The sequence below is a fragment of the Miscanthus floridulus genome, chromosome 1 (genome assembly GCF_019320115.1).
Source record: "Miscanthus floridulus cultivar M001 chromosome 1, ASM1932011v1, whole genome shotgun sequence".
NCBI lineage: Eukaryota > Viridiplantae > Streptophyta > Magnoliopsida > Poales > Poaceae > Miscanthus > Miscanthus floridulus.
In genome coordinates this window covers 167,202,684-167,215,411 of record NC_089580.1, presented here as the reverse complement: position 1 = coordinate 167,215,411, position 12,728 = coordinate 167,202,684, and positions in this window count along the sequence as shown.

The following is a 12,728-nucleotide window of genomic DNA, read 5'->3' as shown; positions in this document are numbered from 1 at the left end:
AAATGTTGCACGCATTTCCTACAAATCCAGTCAAACTTGTGGCACGCACACTAATGCCGATAGTTATTTAGGAATGGAAGGAGTACTAAATATATGGTGTCCACTAGCCGATGCCTTTTGACCTGCTCAATGATGAGCCATGGATAAGGACCATGGACCCCCAAATCCAGAAGCTTCTATACGTCATACGCATCACCAAGAGGAAGCTACGCCACTACTTCGAGTCACATCTGGTGACAGTCGTGACATCCTTCCCCTCGATGAGGTTGTCCAAAACTAGGATGCCACAGGAAGAACTGTAAAATGGGCACTTGAGATGATGGGTCAGGGTATCGCGTATGCCTCTCGGATGGCCATCAAGTCCTAGGTGTTGGCTGATTTCATCGCGGAATGGACCGAGGTCCAAATGCCACCAGCGGTCGTCGATCAAGAGTACTAGACGATGTACTTCGATGGATCGCTGATGAAGGAGGGTGTTGGCAAGGGGCTAGTCTTTGTGTCTCCTATTGGGGTACACATGAGGTACATGGCCCGTCTCCATTTCCCCTGCTCTAACAATGTGGCCGAATATGAGGCGCTCATCAACGGCCTATGCATTGCCATCGAGTTGGGCATTCGATGCCTCAATCTTCGAGGAGATTCCTAGCTGGTTGTCGACCAAGTCATGAAGGAGTCAAGCTGCCACGATGCCAAGATGGCCACATACTACCGAGAAGTTCACCGATTGGAGGACAAATTCGATGGCCTCGAGCTCAATCACATCTCGAGGCTCCTCAATGAGGCGGCCAACATGCTTGCAAAGGTAGAACCGGCCAAGAGCCGGTGCCAATAGGCATCTTCACTAGTGACCAGCATAGGCCCTTGGTTCTCTACGAGGGGTCAGAACAAGGCAGTGATGGTCCATCCAATCCAGGCCTAGGGGCTGACCAACCGTTGACTCCATCCGGCCTTGAAGTCATGGAGCTTAAAGAGGACCCAACGATAGAGCCTAACTCTCTGGTTGACTGGAGAACACTCTACCTCGACTACCTCCTCCGTGATGTGCTATTGATGGACAAGGCAGAGGCTCAATGGCTCGCACGTCGTGCCAAGTCCTTTGTTCTTATGGAGGGCAAATTCTACAAGCAAAGCCACACCGGGATCCTACAGCGCTGCATCCCCATCGAACAGGGGAAGCGTTTGTTGGGTGATATCCACGGTGGGGTCTACGGTCACCATGTCGCACCTAGAACCCTAGTCAGAAATGTGTTTCGATAGGTCTTCTACTAGCCTACCGCTGTAACCGACGCTGAGCAGATCGTGCGCACCTATGAAGGGTGTCAGTACTACGCTCGACGAATTCACCTACCGGCCTAAGCACTCCAGATGATCCCTACCATGTGGCCATTTGTGGTCTAGGGGCTCAATCTCTTTGGACCTCTCAAGTGGGCGCCCGGAGGCTACACCCACTTGTTTGTCACCATAGATAAGTTTACAAATTGGATAGAAACTCAGCCGATCTCTGCGATCAAGTCTGAACAAGCTGTGCTGTTCTTCATCGACATTGTCGATCACTTTAGAGTCCCAAACTCCATCATCATGAACAATAACACACAGTTCATCGAAAAGAAGTTCCTTCGATTCGGTGATGAATACCACATCAGGGTCGATTGGGCCACCATCGTGCACCCCCGAATGAACAGGCAGGTTGAGCACGCAAACAGCATGGTCCTATAGGGCCTTAAGCCTAGAATCTTCAATCGGTTACACACCTTTTTCATGGTCTATGGTTCCAAGGCTGTCCACCCAATTGACCTCGAGTATGGAGCACCAAGGATTAGGGTATACGATGAATAGGGAGCCAAGGCAGCCCTTGAGGATGCCATGCACCAGCTAGACAAAGCGTGCGATGTTGCCCTCCTCCGCTCGGCCAAGTACAGGCAAGCATTGTGACGGTATCATAGTCGATGAGTGCGGGGTCGAGCCTTCAACATCGGAGACCTGGTCCTACACCTTGTACAGAGCAACAAGGACTGCCACAAGCTCTCCCCACTGTGGGAGGGACTATACATAGTTGTAGAGGTGCTCCGTCTAGGCGCCTACAAGCTTAAGACCATCGACAACAAAATCTTCACAAATGCCTGGAACATCGAGCAGTAAACACGAGTCGATCGGGTGACTTGGCCACTAATAAGAAATGGGTAAGGAGCAGATAGGATCACACTCATATCTGGTGGAGGTTTTCTGAACCCATCACTCTTACCATCGAGGTAAAACCGATGCCCAGGTCGATTGGACGGCTCAAAGTCACCGCCGAGAGACAAGCACTCTTACTTACTTTACGTATTAATTTTGATACTGAGCCTCTGACCCTAGCAACGGCAGGGGTCAGACATCGCTCGGGGGCTAGCAAGAGTGTCTATTCGCTAGACATTCTCTTTGCTCGACCCCTCCTTACATTTAAAAACTAGAGGCACGGTGTGTGGGCACAAACTTTGAGTAAACCTGGTCGGACCGCTAGGACCCTACGCCCTAGTGGCTATGACATTTTTGCTTAGCAGTGTGATCAGAGTTTTTGTCTCTGCACTCCATACCTTAACCTCCAACTTCTCAGGAAGGGTTTGGAGGGGCCTACCTACAGAATCTCCATTGAGGAGAGGCTATCAAGTCACCCGAGTCAATCTAATGGCTCGAGCCACCGCTAAGAGATAGATGCGGTGGACTAGGATGCTCATGCAGGTTACACCGGCCCCATCATGAACATCAGACCCAGACCCTACATGGACATATCCAGTAAGAGTTCCCAAAACCCGTCACTCGTGCCATCGAGGTAACATTACCGACCCCCGCTTTTTCTTTATATGATCATTCATTCATCCATTTTCATTCATACATTCATTTATTCAATCATTCATACATTCATCTCATACATCCAGGTATTGCATATGCAATTGCTGCATCACAATGCTTCGCGTCGCGTCACGAAGCGGTAGTTGTCTCATTCGATATGAGCAGCGACCGACCGAGGTTTGAAGGCCGACCCATAAAGGGCTCAAGGCCTCCTCGTGCCAAATAGAGCTAGGGGAGAAAAGCCAAGATGAGCCCTAGTGGCCTTGCCTAACCCCACTCAAAAACAGACAGGGACATCTCGATATTTCTCATTCGATTCTAACCTTGAGCCAAATCCATAAGATCTCCATCGAGGAGAGGCCAACGGGCCACCTGAGCCTATTGAATGGCTTGGGCATCTACTAGGTGACAGGTTAAGAAGTAGTGGAATGCAACATGAGGGCTCTACCGATCTTGTCAGCGGATGACGGACCCGGATTCCACTCAAACATGCCCGTTAGCGAGCTCACCGAGCGCAACACTCAAGCCATCGAGGCAAGTGTCGTTAGCTCAGCCCCTTAGGTTGTGGAAATCAAGGATAGGGTGATGCATGAAACATAGTCGACCCCTACTAAACCCCATGGGGCTCGAGGGCTCAAGCCACCCGATCCTAGATCAAGAGACCAAGATTTGAAGGCCGCTTCGCGAAGGGCCTGAGGCCACCTCGTGTTGAACAAAAGCCAGGGGGAAAACACAAATGAGCCCCAGCGGCCTTTGCCTGTCCCGCCTAGAAGCAAACAAGGTCATCTCAATCTTCTCGTTCAATCCTAACCTCCAGCCGAGCCCATAGAATCCTATTGAGGGGGAATCTGTTGGAAGGTGGGTTAAGGAGCAACAGAATGCCACATGAGGGCTTTGCCAACCCTGTCACAAGCGATAGAACTAGATTCTGTTTGAACATTCCCGTTAGCAAGCTCACCGAGCATGTCACTCGAGCCACTAGGGCAAGTGACATTAACTCAACCCCTCCGGTTATGGAAACCACGAACAGGGCGATAGTCACAAAAATGAGTCAACCATCGACCGAATCCCCACTACGTGTGGGGGCTCGAGGAAGGTTGGACTTGTAAGGAGACCAAACGCATGGTCGTAGAATGATAGCTAAGATCCTAGGGAGGGGGTATGTGCGAATACAAGAGATGCTTTCTTCTACTAAGTTTCGTGACCCTCTCCTCGACCTTCAGTGACATTCGACCCTAGCAACGGCAAGGAGTCAGATCTCTCTCAGGGGCTGATAAGTATGTAAATACACCCCTTTTTTGAAATAGTCACCGCACCAGACCTCTTCCTCACATTAAGTTTAGTGGCAAGGTTTGCGGAAACAAATAATTGAGCATGCCTGGTTGGACTGCAAAAAACCTACGCCTTGGTGGCTATTGTGTCTTTGCTCACCAGTGTGATCGAAGTTCTCCTCTTACACCTCAGGCCCTATGGTCTTAATGAACGGAAGGGTCAAAATACGTGAGCCCCTTTTTTGCATACAAAAAGGGAAGAAAATAAATTCAATCAAACAAAACAAAGTTACAAATTTGTTTTTATGATACATAAGGGTCGGCCTTGTCCATAGATTACAATAATGTTCATCCAACCTATTTGACTAACTAGCCCCTCCGGAGGAGCCACCCTGTCTCCGTCTCATCTAGCTCAGAGGCTTCATAGCCAAGCGTGAAGCCGAGGCTCATCATCTCCAAGTCAATGCTGTCTGCATAATGAGAGCGGGCAATTGCAAAGGCTTGGTTGATCCTGGCGCGAAGGGTGTTCCTTTCAAGTTGGCACACCTGCGCTATGATCTCGATGGCATAGGCCACGAGTGAACTAGTCCCCTCCAACCGCACCACCTCCAAGTCATCATAGATGACTCTGAGGGTGGTGCTCAGGATACCGAGCTTGTCGCTCTCCACCTAAAGGTTCCTCCTTGCCTCGGCGAGCTCCATGGCCAACCTGATAGAGATGCCCTCGGCCTCCAGCCTCTAGGTTGTCATGGTTCTGAGCTTGGCCTAGAGGGAGCTAATCCTCTATTGCACCTCGTCACAATCTCAGACGGCCTAGTCACACTCCTCGTAGGCCACGCCATGCTCCAAGCGGAGTCTCCCCATGGTTTGGAGTAGCTCATCTCGCTCCTTGCGTAGCTGGGTGACCGCCTTAGCATCCTGACTCGCCCTCCACTATAGGGCTATGAACTTCTCCTCAGCAACTAGCTTTAGGTCCCGCTCCTTCTTAGCCTCGGCCAGAAGGTTGAGGATCTACTGGTAGGTCTCAGCGTCCCTCTAGAGTAGCTGGTCCTGCTCCCTCTTGACTCTGGTGGCCTCCTCCTCATCTTGCCGCACCCTCACCGATAGGGCCTCAAATGCCCTCTCGGTCTCCTCATGCTGACGGGCCTCGACCTCCTGCAGTCAGAGACTATCTGCCTCCTCGGCTAGGGGAGTCAGCTTGACCACCCTCTGTTAGGCGGCAACAAGCTGGACGGTCACATCAACATGCAACCACGCCTCTTCAAGGAGGCGGTCCCAGTTCTCCTTCTTCTCACAAAGGAACCGTGATTTCTCCTGAGTACGAGTGATAAGGGACTGATAAAAGATAAATATCAGAACTTAAAAATACATGAAGAAAGAAGAAGGCGAGAGGCAAGGTTAAGTGAATACCCAGCTAGTGGGAACGGCGACTTTGCGTAGGGCGCCCCTAGCATGATCCAAGGCCTTTAGCATGGTCGCAATCCCCTTGTCAAGACTCTCTCGCTCCATGTTGTCAGTGGCATCATTGAGGGTGAAGAGTGTCGATGTTGGGTCTTGCAGATTCATCCACTGGAGCAGGGGCTCGTCCTGCACAGGCGAACGACTGCCCCCTGAGGTTAGGGCCAAGGAAGATTCCCCATCGGTCCTCTCCGCCACTACCACAACATTCAGGGACCCCTCGGCCACGTCCCCCTCCATCCAGCCCACGTCGAGTGCCGTCACTTGGGCCACCGGTGGCGTGGATCGCGTCGCTCCCTTGGGCACCACCATGGTTGCATCTGGCTACACCTTCCCTATCACAGCTGCTGCCACCTCCACCTACGTCGGCAGGGCCTCGACCGGCGACGTCACGCCCACCGTGGTTGGTGCCACAAGCACGGTCAACAACTCCGTTCGCCCCATCGTCGATAGCGGAATCACCTCCATCACCGGCTCCTCGGTGACCTCTGAGGGCGTTCCTTCAGCCCTGGTGCCCGCTTGTCCTACTGAGGGCGCGGGTGCCACCGTGAGTGGTGCCTCACCGGCCAACGACGCAGCCGCACCGGCGTCGCTCTCGCCCAAAATAGGTGCAATGTCAGCCAATGGCTGCTGCCTCACTTGAAGGGCGACGCTCTTTTTTGGCGCTAGCGCCAAAAGATTGCACCGCCTCAAGACGTTGTGAGAAAGAAAGGCGTGAGTCACAATGAAAATAAAGAAAACAAGGGAATTGGTGACTTACATCAGTGCTGTTGTGTGGTGTAGACATTTGGGGGGTGAACCCCTAGATCCCTACTCTACCTCATCGGGGCAGGGCCATTTTGATAATACGTGATTACTGTGACTAACGTGTGTTTTGCAGAGACAATTAAGTTAGGTCAAGGCAATAGAGATCGATTGGGCAATCATGGTGGTCATGCCCCTACAATAGAAATCGTTTCGGTTTTCAAAGGATGGACGACAAGGTTAAGGATGGACTAGTTCTAAGTGTCATTTGATGTTGAAGAGACACTTAGAGTAGTTTAAGACTTTGTTTTTACTTTGGCCATACTATTAAGGGCGGTATGGATGGGTAGCTTGACCTAAGTGAGTCTAGTGAGTTAGGTGTGGTGCACACTTGCTAAATCTAGCACTAGGTAGCTCCAAAATAGCCCTTAGATCTATTGGAGCAAACTTTATTCATGTATGATCGAGAGCTGAAAGTGAATGGAGGGTCAAATACTGACTAGATGCTGGCTTCGGTGTGACCGAATGCTAGCGCAGAGTCCGGTCAGTTCATTTGATCAAGGTGAAGTCATCTGGAAGTGACCGGACGCTGAGAGGTGAAGTGACCGGACGCTGAGTCCCAGCGTCTGGTCGACTCCAGTAAGGTTCTAGAGAGGGAAAATCATGACTAGACGCGTCCGGTCACCATTTGATCACTGGAATTCAGGGTGAACTGACCAGAGCGTCCGGTCAACATGACCGGAGCGTCCGATCACCCCGTAGAGGCACATAACGGTTCATTTTTCAACTGGTGTTATAAATACTTCCTCATTCATGTGTGGGGGTACTTTTGCTCATTCCAACAGCTGAGAAATACCTTTGTGAGTGCCAAGAAGAGCAAGGTCCCAATGGGGTGATTGAGATTTGAGAATCCCAAAGAGAGCCCTCATTACTAAGATCAAGAGTAGCAAAGTGTGCATCCACCCTTCTCATTAGGCTTGTCATGGTCAAGTGAGAGTTCATGCTTGTTACTCTTGGTGATCGACATCACCTAGACGCGTTGGTGGTGATTGGGAGCTTAGTGATCAACCGGTGAAGCTTGTGGATGACCCAACTCAAGTTGTGAGCGGTTGTGGGTGATTCACTGCGATGGAGTGTCAAAGAATCAACCCGTAGAGAGCACTTGATCCTTGCACGGATCAAGGGGGAGCTACACCCTTGCGCGGGTGCTCCAACAAGGACTAGTGGGGAGTGGCGACTCTCCGATACCTTAGCAAAACATCACCGTATTTCTCCTTCTCACTTTACTTTGAGCATTTACTTTGAGCAATTCAATTCTTGTCATTTACATTCATAGAATTGCCATGCTAGAGTAGGATTGGAATTTAGGTTCCTTAACTTTTGTGTGGTAGATCAATAGAAACACTTTCTAGGCACAAGAGGTTAATTGGGCTAACCATAGGACTTAATTATTATAAAGAAATTTAGAATTAGCCCAATTCACCCCCCTCTTGGGCATCTTGATCCTTTCAGTCCTGACCCCTGCAAGGATGAGCAGGTATCTGTCAGCATATCCTCGCTCTCCAAGTCATCACGCTCGGTGTCATCGACTACCTCATCGTCATCTTCCTTGTCATCATCGTCGTAACTGTTAGTATCCTCCCCTCACTCCTACGCCAGCTATTTCCAATGCCTCTTCTTCCTCTTGTCCTCCTTGCCTTCCTCTACCACTCGGCCTTAGTGCGGTTCACTGCCCTCACGAATGGATCCCTCAGCACGGAGCCGGGTGATCCCTGAGGATGAGGTCCCTTGGTTGGTCCCCCAATCTCAATGTCAGCATCAAGGGGTCGGGAGTTCAATTGAAGAGAAGGCATAAGGAAGGGAAAACTTACAAGGACAATGTATCCTGGTTCTGGCCACATTGGGGGATGCCTCGGCACTGGGTACATAAAATCAAGGGGGAGCTCACGCTATCCCGAGAAGACTCCATCGCCTCCTTGATGTGATGTGCCACTTTGGAGGGGGAGAGCGCCCCCTCGATGAGCGTCGTCCCATCGAATGATGTCCTAGGCACCATCATGTATAGGGGAAGCGCATGCCTCATCAGTGGTGCCACCCTCCTTGTGTGGTAGGCACCAATGATGCTTGACCCCTTCATGCCCCTCTCCTTCAGGATTCGAATGACGATGAAGTGGTCCTAAATCTTCTTCTTGTCCTTCTTCGGGACACCCCACTTCCTCCATGAGTCCGGGACCTCTTTGACTAGGCGCTCGGTGATCTGGTAGGAGGGCGGCTGCATCGTTCTTGAGATAGAACCAATGTGAATGCCACCCCTTATTTGAGGTTGACAAACGCATTGATGGGTATTCACCAACCTGGTTGTTCTAGAGTTGGATGCCAGCGCATCCCATCAGTGTGTTCAGCTCCTGCTTCTTCTCCCGCTTCTTCTGAAGGGTGACGACGAAGAAGTATCGCCACAGATCAAAGTGGGGACTAATCCCCAGGAATCCCTCACACAGGGCGATGAACGCTGCCATGTGCTATATTCCATTGGGATTGAGGTGCTGCAACTCGATTTGGTAGTAGTGCAGCAACCCCCGGAGAAATTTATGAGTAGGGGTAGCAAACCCCCGCTCATGGAAGTGCATGAATGAGACGACGTAGCCGTCGGACGATGATGGCACGTCCTCCTCACTGGGCAACGACCACTCCTCGATGGCGGTCCACACGACCACGGCAGACTAGGCCCTCCATGCGCTAGAGGGTGATATTAGAGACACACCATGGCTCCATTAGAAGATGGGGGTGGGTGGATGCGAATTCGACGAAGGCTGAGACACGGATGTGGGGAGCTTAGGTGATTGGTGATGGAGGTTGCAGATGTTAAGGCAAGGAGGCAAAGTATGAAACCCTGGGGCCAAACCCTTTGGTTATATAGGGGCGATGGATGCGAGGAAACCAACTGTCTGCCTAGATCTCCGCGACTACCATGATCCGCCACAACATCATGCCACAGGATATGCGCACGCAATCCCTATCCTTTCCTCCGAGAAACTCGCCGAACATTTCACCTCCTCGGGCGGACCAGGACTTGTTATGAGTAAGAGGAATACAGATAAAAAAACGCATCTATAGCCCGTCTAGGCCTAGAAGCTCGATGGCACCCCTACAATAAGGGATGGAAAGAGCTGGGGCCCGCAAGCGGCCAGCACCTAGGCGCACGAGCGCCACGGGCATCTCAGCCTATGATTTAGTCTTAGCTAGGCTTACCCTAATTGGATCCCCACGAACAGGATACTAGGACCCCAATCAAACTATCCAGCTAAACAATCACCAAATCTCACGACCATACCCGTAAAGGGTCCGACCTTGGTGAAAAGGAATCACCGTCTTCAGGACACGCTGTGGGCAACAATAGAGGGCCAGGGCCCTTAGAGTCCCCTCTTTCGGAAAACCCCCAAAGGAGTATTCTACTCCTCCGTAGGCTCAGGAGCTACACCCACTGGGTCTACTCGAATCATCCAGGGGTTCAGGGGCTACTGTCGGGGATTAATACTAGGGTACCCGAAGAGGAGGAGCTAATGACCATCAACATTGATTCATCTACACGATCAAGAGCATGACTACGCTCGAAGACTGACTTTCAAGGGCTAGCTCTGCCTCACCCGACGTCTAAGGGCTGGTTCTGCCTCGCCTGACCCCCGAGGGTTGGCTCAGCTAGATCCGCCTTGCTCGACATCTGAGGGCTGGCTCCACCTTGCACGACATCTGAGGGCTGGCTCCGCCTCGCCCGATGGCTAAGGGCCAACTTCGCCTCGCCCGACGTCTAAGAGCTGGCTCTACCTCGTCTGACGTTCGAGGGCTAGCTCACCCTAAGCATGACTCCTTTACGACAACGCGCGAAGCAGATAAGGCAAGGCGATCAAAGTCAATCATAATACCGAGGACCATACCCTACACACCTATAGGACAGTACTGTCAGACCATGTCAGAAGGGTGCTTTACGACCTTTTGCAGGCATGTCAGAGCCCAAACAGTGTTGTAGGCGCCGACATTTGCCTTATAGTGTTGTGGGCGCCGTCATTTGCCCTCAGGCACAGATCCTTACGGAAGCTCATGACAATGACTACGGTCTAGAAGGAAACTCGCATCATCCATAGTAACGGACATGCGGTCACTGTGCTACCCGCTCCCTATATGGCCGTTGATCAACATCCTGGTCCACCGAGCCGCCCATCGGGGCGAGATGGGACGTGACAATTCACTGACAATGTCAAGACATGGAATCGTCAGCGAGTAGCATGGCCCTGTCAGGGTCAGTGGACATGGGCCTAATGTGGAGCTATTCCTATCACCGCCTACCATGTCAGCGGGTCCCGCATAGAGGAAAAGGAAGACCCGACGTCCTTGAAGGACTTCCTTTGCCTCTGGTTTTCCTCTTTTCTCCCATCTGTAATTCCTGTTCTCTCTTAGCCTATAAAAGGGAAAGCAGGGCACCCCACTAGGGGGATCGATTCACCACATCATAGCAGAACCACTAGCATCGAACCTCGAACACATAGTTGACTAGCGACCTAGTTCTCGGCATCTATTCGATCTTTCCATCAGAGACTTGTGACATGTCCCTCTCTCACCTATTTATAACCCTTACTACGAACTTTTTAGTGCTAATAACAAGAGTAGCAGCTACGAACTAGACGTAGGGACATTCTGCCCAAACCAGTATAAACCTTGTGTCTTTTTAGCACACCATCCGGGCTAGACGCGTAATAACACAAATTTACTCGTTGGTGTTTACTTGAAACACCGACAAATATATTCTCTGGACGTGCACAATTCTTTCATAACTGTTTGTTTAGTTAGATGTCTTCCCTATCATTTGTATGTTTCTTTTATTAGTTTAGTGGTTTCTGTAGTACTTTGTTTAATGTTGCTGAATGCTGATTTTTCTTGCAATGGCTTAGGAAATTGTAACTTGGCAATGGGTATCTTGTTTGAGACCAGATATTTTACTTGTCCATGGACATGGGATCTATGCTGCTGTTCCATTCCTAATGGTTTCGCAAGGATTTTGAAAAGGTAGAACAGTTAGGACATACCTACCATACTCCCCTTACCGATCTAGATAGAATAAGGAACCAAGGAAGTTTAGTTTCTTTGCAAACATAGTCAAGTGATGCTGATTAAAGATAAGATCCAGTATCATGCAAGTAAAAGTTATTAAGACTCTAGTGTCACAGGTTAAAACTAATTCATTAACCTTGTTTTGTAAACTGGAAGGACATATTCTTGTGAAAAAGTATTATTCTCGTTACCGATAAAGAGTGAAAGGGATGTTGCTCAATCAGTAAACTTAAGTTGTTGATCTATTTAGCACTGTGAGTGCTCGATTACAAAAGAGCATGACCACATATTCATTTAGTCCTTTGTATAGTCACTACTTCCAACTGCTTAATTTCTCTGCTTAACCCCCCATACAAAATTCGCTGAGTTACTTATAAATTGGGTAACCTTACCACTAACACAAGTTTGTCCTTTTTCTGTTTCTCCTGAAAGTCTGTCCTTTTTTTTCTTCTATTTCTCCTAGAATAAGTTATGTCTAGGTTGAATTTTTTTGAATGAAACACCATACCCCATGTGGCCATGTTACTCTGTTAGAGAATATTTTTTGTGAATATTGCTAATAATTTTTCATATCTCAAACATATAAAGACAATCATAACAAGATGATTTCTTGTTAGTATTGAGTAAGCTCTGACCACCAATAACAACTGTAGTTCCTTGTTTAAAAAGTGAAGTCTCTTTAATTTAGACAAATATATGTATACCAGGTTCATTTGACAATTTAATACTTCACAATAGCATTAATAGACAAAACTAAAATAGTTTGGTAGCTCAACTAAAGGCTAAGAGGATGTTCTAAAAAGTAGCAATCAGCAAACCTTGTGTTGAGCTAATCTTTAGTTTGGTCTAGTTTGGTTACTGGGCGTAAAAGTACTATCATTGATTGTCATTATAATTTTGGTTTAGAAATCCTTGGTAGGCTAAATCCTTTTTTATCTATAAAATAATTCAAAGTTTACTACTTTAGACGGTTAGTTTAGGGATGTACTAGCTGGTATAAATAATTTCAAGCCCATTATCGAGCATCCCTTTCACTTTTATTTTTAAAGTTCACTTAGTATGCTCCCTTCATCCTGTAATACAATGCATTCCTAAAATTTTAAGACAACTTAAGAAAACACTCAAATGATGTATGTACCCATGGATTAAACCCAATTAAAAAGTTTCTCCTTAAATTATGGTTTTATTTTTAATAACTTTGCTCAATCTGAGCATGGGCACCGTATAGATTGTGTTACATTTAGTACAAACTTTTGAAGTTATAATGCAGTATTTCAGGATGGAGGGAGTATATATGTAGGCTCATAAACGATCTTAAATGAA